Raw genomic sequence first — 7,069 nt, forward strand, 5'->3', positions numbered from 1 at the left:
TCCTTTTGATGTTTGGAGAGAATAGGAGGAAAGGTGCGGGATACCAAGAAATTGGCTATTGGTGCATACCAAGGAATGGCTTCCGAGATTGCTTGCAAGCCCTCAAAGGGAAAAGAATCATTAATAGGAGTGGTATCGCCTTTGGTGTGTTCAAGGCGACTTAAGTGGTCTGCCACAAGATTTTGCGAACCACTCCTATCTTTGATTTCCAAGTCAAATTCTTGCAATAATAAAACCCATCTAATCAATCTTGGTTTGGATTCCTTCTTAGCCAACAAATACTTCAACGCCGCATGATTCGAGTACACTACCACCTTGGAACCAAGTAGATATGCTCGAAATTTATCCAAAGCGAAAACTATTGCCAAGAGTTCTTTCTCGGTGGTAGTGTAGTTGGATTGGGCTCCATCCAATGTTTTTTATGCATAGGCTATGACATACAGATTCTTACCATCGCACTGTGCTAGCGCGGCTCCCACGGCAAAATTTGAAGCATCACACAATATTTCGAATGGCCGACTCCAATCCGGCCCTCGCACGATGGGAGCTTGGGTTAGTGCCACTTTAAGCATGTTAAAAGCCTCCATGCACTCCTTTCTTAGATCAAATTCCACATCTTTTTGCAACAATCTTGATAGAGGCAATGCTACCTTACTAAAGTCCTTTATAAATCTTCGATAGAACCCTGCATATCTAAGGAATAAACGGACTTCCCTCTCGAAAGAAGGGTAAGGCAAGCTAGATATCAGATTGATCTTTGCCGGATCCACAGAAATACCATCTTTGGAAACAATATGACCTAAAATGATACATTGCCTAACCATAAAATGACATTTCTCAAAATTTAGGACAAGGTTCGATTTAGTGCATCTTTCCAACACTTTTGCAAGATTATCCAAGCATTGATCAAAAGAGTCCCCATAAACCGTGAAGTCATCCATGAATACCTCCATGCATTGCTCTAGAAAATCCGCAAATATGCTCATCATGCACCTTTAGAAAGTTGCCGGTGCATTGTATAGGCCAAATGGCATACACTTGTAGGCATAAGTTCCAAAGGGGCACGTGAATGTTGTATTTTCTTGATCCTCTAAAGCAATGTGGATTTGGAAATACCCCGAGTAACCATCTAGAAAGCAATAATAAGGTTTATCAGATAATCGATCTAGCATTTGATCGATAAACGGTAGCGGAATGTGATCCTTTCTAGTTCCGTGTTCAAACGCCGGTAGTCGATACATATCCTCCAAGAGTTTTGCACCCTCGTAGCTATAAGCTCCCCGCTCTCATTCTTGATTGTGGTCACCCCGGACTTCTTTGGCATGACTTGGACGGGACTTACCCATTCACTATCTGAAATGGGGTAAATGATGTCCGCCTCCAGTAACCGAGTTACCTTCTTCTTGACAACCTCTAGAATGGTGGGATTCAATCGCCTTTGAGATTGTCGAACGAGTCTAGCTCCTTCTTCTAAGAAGATCTGGTGCTCACACACTTGGGGCTTATGCCCACTAAATTCGCCAAGCTCCATCCTATTGATCTTTTGTTCCTCCTCAAAACATTAAGTAGCTTCTCTTCTTGTTGAGGAGTGAGTTCCCTTACAACAATTATCGGGAATTTGTGAGCTTCATCAAGATAGGCATATTTTAGATGGGGCGGTAGTAGTTTCAACTCTACATGTGGTTCTTGACTTGGCATTTGAACTTTCGGTTGATTCAGATGGGGTAGGATATTCTCTTCACATTCATGGGGGTTCCCCACACTTGATTCTTCAATCTTCTCTTCAATATTTGAACAATGCACTTCGGCCATAACGTTGTCAATTAAGTCACACCGGAATATGGAATGATTCTCCGATGGGTGTCTCATGGCCTCATCAAGACTAAAGCTAACCACTCTTCTATCGATTTCAAAAGAATAAGTTCCCGAGTATACATCCAATTTGAACCTAGAGGTCCTCAAGAATGGCCTCCCAAGTAGGATACATGATGTCCTTTCAGATTCACTAGGTGGCATCTCAGGATATGAAAATCAATTGAAAATACCAAACCCTTTATGTGTACTAACACATCTTCCGCAATACCCGTCACAGTTATTATGCTCTTGTCTGCCAAGACAAACCTAGCCGCCGACCGCTTCAACGGCAGAAGCTTCAATATATGATAAACGGAAAGAGGCATAATGCTAACGCATGCACCAAGGTCGCACATACAATCAATGAATTGAATTGCATCTATGGTACAAGAGACCAAGCAAGGGCCCGGATCACCACACTTTTCCGGTATTGCTCCCATCAAAGCCGAAATAGAACTCCCCAACGCAATAGTTTCAAATTCATGGATTCTATCTTTGTTCATACATAAATCCTTAAGAAACTTTGCATATTTAGGCACTTGATGGGTAGCATCAAAGAGAGGGATAGTTACCTTAACTTTCTTAAATATTTCCACTATTTTGGGGTCAAGTTCTACACGTTTCTTAGTCTTTCTTGCCAATATAGGAAAAGGAATTGGTTGAGCCACTTCCTCCAAGACTTGCTCCTCTCTAGGGACTTCACTCCTTGGTTGAGGGTCTTCATCTTCAACTACCGCATGTGCTTCATCCTCCTCTTCAATTTCTTCTATCTCAACTACATTCTCATCTTGAGTACCTATCATTGGGCTAGGTGCCTTTGAAATCCTCTCTTTCAATTGAGTTCCGGACCTCAAGGTTATGACATTGATGCCACCCTTGGGGTTGGGTAGAGGTTGAGAGGGTATGGCACTAGAACTTGGAGCTTGAGAATTTGAGGTAGAAGGTGGCTCCATGCGAGTAATGAGGGCTTAGAGGGTAGAAGTAAGGCCATTAAGGCTTGAGTTGAGTGTATTTTGGAGTTCTTTTTTCCCTTAGAGAATGGATCAGAGTGTCTCGTCTTGATTGGAGGAAGAGGAAGGATAGATGATTTGAGGTGCTTGTGATTGGTTGGGTTGAGGTGGTTGCCTATGAAGTGGTAGGTAGGTTTGGTAGTTTCTTTCTTGGTTTGGTTGTTGATATGGTTGGTTTTGTGAGTATCGATTTTGTGAATTGTTGGTGTTCCATCTTTGGTTGCCTCCATTATCCCTACCTCCTTGTTGATAATTGTCCCACCAACCTTGGTTGGAGCTATCTCTCCAACCTTGATTAAAGTTGTTACTCCCTTGATTGTAATTGTCTCCTTGTTGGGGATACCCTTGGTTGAAATTGCCCCCCTTGTGAATGGTATCCTTGATTAGGCCGATCATAGAAGGGACGATCATAGAAGTTATAAGTAGCCGCTAGAGTGTTATCTTCTTGGAGACTCGGACATTCATTCGTGTAGTAGGAGTAGCATGAGCAAATACCGCATACTCTTTGGGGGACCAATTGTTGGCTTTGTTGGTGTTGAGGAGGTGGTGGAGGTTGTTGATGGAATGGAGGTTGTTGTTGATTCACTTGGCGTTGCTTTAGAAGACTTGTCATCTCACACAAGGTTTTGGTAAGGGTGGCGGTCTCACCACTAGAAGAGACTTCATTAATGGCTCTAGGGTGATTGCTTCTTTGTCTAGCATGCAAGGTGGATTCGGCCAAGTCGGAGATCAATTGCCAAGCCTCCTCCGCCGTTCTATATTTTGTCAAAGAACCATTGCTTGAAGCATCTAGGAGGATCTTATCTTGTGGTTTCATCCCTTGATAAAAATAGCTTATTAACATAAGAGTGTCAATCATATGGTTGGGGCATGAGTCAAGAAGCTTTCGGAACCGCTCCCAATATTCATGTAAAGTTTCCAATTCGCCTTGGACAATGCATGAGATTTCTTTCCGCAATTTATCGGTCACCGCCGCGGGAAAGAATTTGTCTAAAAACTCTCTTCTAAGCAAGTCCCAATTACCAACAATCTCACTTGGCAAAGAGTAGAACCACTCCTTAGCTCTTCCTTCAAGATAGAAAGGAAAAGCATACAACCAAACCGCAACTTCACTAGATCCTTCCCGCATAGTAGTAGAGTATACACCTTGGAAGTCCTTAAGGTGTCTAATAGGGTCTTGAGCGGAAAGTCCTTGATACTTGGGAAGAATATTGATTAGAGCGGTTTTGAACTCAAAATTAGCATTCAAGTCCGGATGACGGATGTGAGTAGGTTGAAGGACAAAATCCGGAGCACCAGCTTCCTTGAGAGTGACTCGCCTTGGGGCAGCCATGGTGTTCGTACCTAGATCAATAGAGGAGTTATTAGTAGTGTCTATGGAAGAATAAACTGTGCCTTCCTCGAATGACGATTCGGAATCAACTTCGGATATGGTAGGTGAATTGGTAGGGACCTTTTCACCACCTCCAAAGGCTAACTGTCTCCGAGCTTGTCTAAGATGAAGTAAAGTTCTTTCTATTTCCGGATAAAATCTAGCTAAGCTCGGATCGGGTAGGGAACGCGTCATTCAAAGAGAGATATAGTGAGCTCATGACAATATTCAAGCAAAATGCAAACTAACACAAACAATCAAACAAAATACAAGTATGTACATATTCACATATCTACACTAATCAACAACATGGCACTCATGTACACTCCCCGGCAACGGCGCCATTTTGATGAATGATTTTTATGCCGGTGTAGAATTTATCAATGAATCCAATCGTAGTATAGTCTAAACCGACACGTAATTCCTCATCAAACAATCTAAAATCAATAACCGAGAGTATGACTCCCGAGTCGTTCTCCTTAGGAGTGCTCCAAGATGTACATTGTTGATTAGAAAGTGCATTGGTGTTTGGAGTTTCATATAAGAAAAGAACAAACTAGTAATGTGAATGAAAATCAAACTATATAAAGGCCTTGGCTAGAAGTGAGAATTGGACTTCCTGTCATCATTATTTCTATCAATTGTAACCTCAATTAGTTATTGCTTCACTTAGTTAACCTCTAGTATTCAGGAAAGTCAAGTGAAAGTAATCAATTTGGATTCACAAATCCTAGCCTAACCCTAAGGAAGTCTAGCTTTAGTGACATGCAAATCAACTAGCAATCTCCAATTGACAATCAATAAAAGACATTAATAATTCAAGTGTCTCCAATATCTCAACTTCCAAGCCAAGTAGGAAAAGTCTACTCCATAGTTAAAGTTGGCATTTTCTAAAATACTTGGAGAGCAATGATGAGAGACATTGTAAAATTAGGAATGAAATTGAATTCAAAGATGTCCACTACAAGAGATTAACAACAATCAAATAATTGAAGGCTAAGAACTTGAATTACCTCAATGTATTAATGGAAATAGAAGTAACAACATCCAAAAGCTAAGATCCACAAGTAACTTGAACAACAAAAACTAATTTGAGAGTATGAGAATCTAGTTCTACAATTGGAAGCAAAGTAGAAGAGAATTCACAATAGATCTCACCAAATTCAACAAGATAATTCCAAATTTGAGAGGCTAAACCAGAGAAGCTAGAGAGAAGTTGGAGTTTCTCTCTCTAAAAATGTAACTTCCAACAAAAAATATCTAAAAAATGAGTCAATAGAGATGTGGATCCCTTCAATCCTTGGTCTTCTTATGCCTTTTCCCGCCAGAATTCTGCTCCAAACAGGGTCTGTAACTACCCTGAAATCGCCAGTCACGTTTTCTTTTTAAAAGTCAAGTGCAGCATCGACGTGTATGTGCACAGCACGCGCACGCGTCCCTGGAGCTTTACAATCCACGCGCACGCGTTAGGCGTGCGTGCGCGTCCCTGAGGATCTGGCCTAGCCATGAAGATGCGCCGGCTCCTGGCGTTGGCTCCTTCGCACTGATCTTGATGGTGCGCATCTATGCATACGCGCAAGGTGCGCCTACCCGTCGGCGCTAAAATTCCAAAGATTCATTTTCCATGCTCCTTCCCTTCATGCATGCTTCCTTCCTCTCTTCTAGACCATCCCTACCCTATAAGCTCTGAAATCACTTAACAAACGGATCACGACATCGAATGGTAATGGAGGATGATTAAAATACATCAACTTTAATGTAAAAAAAGCATGTTTTCATCCATGAGGCAAGGTTGGGAAAGGAACACAAAATCATGCATTTTTATATGAACAAGTGTGAAAGACCATTAATAAAACCCTAAAAATCCATATAAGATAAACCCTAAAAATGGGGTTTATCACACATACCCCCTTATTCCTTGATCAAAATCATCATCTCTCATTCTCTTTATTGAACCACGAAACCAAAAGAAACGAAAAAGAAAGAAGGCCGTGTAGGATTCCATAGTACCTCTGAGTTTCTGAGTTCGATTTCTTGAGATCCGTAACTCCAATAAAAAATCTAAATTGATGAAAGTGTTTGTATCTTCCTTCTCTTCACGTTGACGATACTTTTTCTGGGAGAAATTGATGGTGGAGATACTGTCCCTCCATGCATAGTTCAATCGAGAGAGCTCCAGAGGTGGAGTAGTTGATTCTGATATTTTCTTCTTCAGCAGCTCGATCAAAAAGATTTTCCGGAGTTTTCGTTATTTTGATTTCATATGGAGGTAGGGTTTGGTAATTTTATAATAAGTAAAAGTAAATTGGATAAGTGAATTTTAGTTTGATTGATTACTGTTTGAGTTTGATTAAGTTTATGTTGAATTATTATTGTTTGATTGAGATTTTGGGTCGGCTATGTATGAACAGCCAGCTGGGGGTGTTTTAGTAATTTTGGGGCTGTTGTGGTGTGATATTTTGAGATAAAATTGGTGAGGTTTGATAGCCAAAAGATTAAATTAAAAGTTACGAAGAATCGGTAACCGAAAAACTCGAAAACGGATTAAAATACAGGTAATATTCTGAAAGAGAAGGGTTAAGGGTTTCAGTTTTGGTATAAGAGAAAGATTAGTAATTAAATTTTATTTTTGAAGGGTAACATAGTATTTGTATATAAAAATCGAGGTACAATTTGTAATTATATAAGTTTTCGAGTATTTTGGGTAGTAATTAAAGTATAGGGGTAAAATGGATATTTTATAAAAGTTAAAGTTACTTTTATAAATATTAAAATAAGTAAAATTTCAAATATAATTATATAAAAATATTAGATTAAAAATAAAATATTTAAA

This window comes from Arachis ipaensis, chromosome B05, assembly GCF_000816755.2.
Source record: "Arachis ipaensis cultivar K30076 chromosome B05, Araip1.1, whole genome shotgun sequence".
Lineage (NCBI taxonomy): Eukaryota > Viridiplantae > Streptophyta > Magnoliopsida > Fabales > Fabaceae > Arachis > Arachis ipaensis.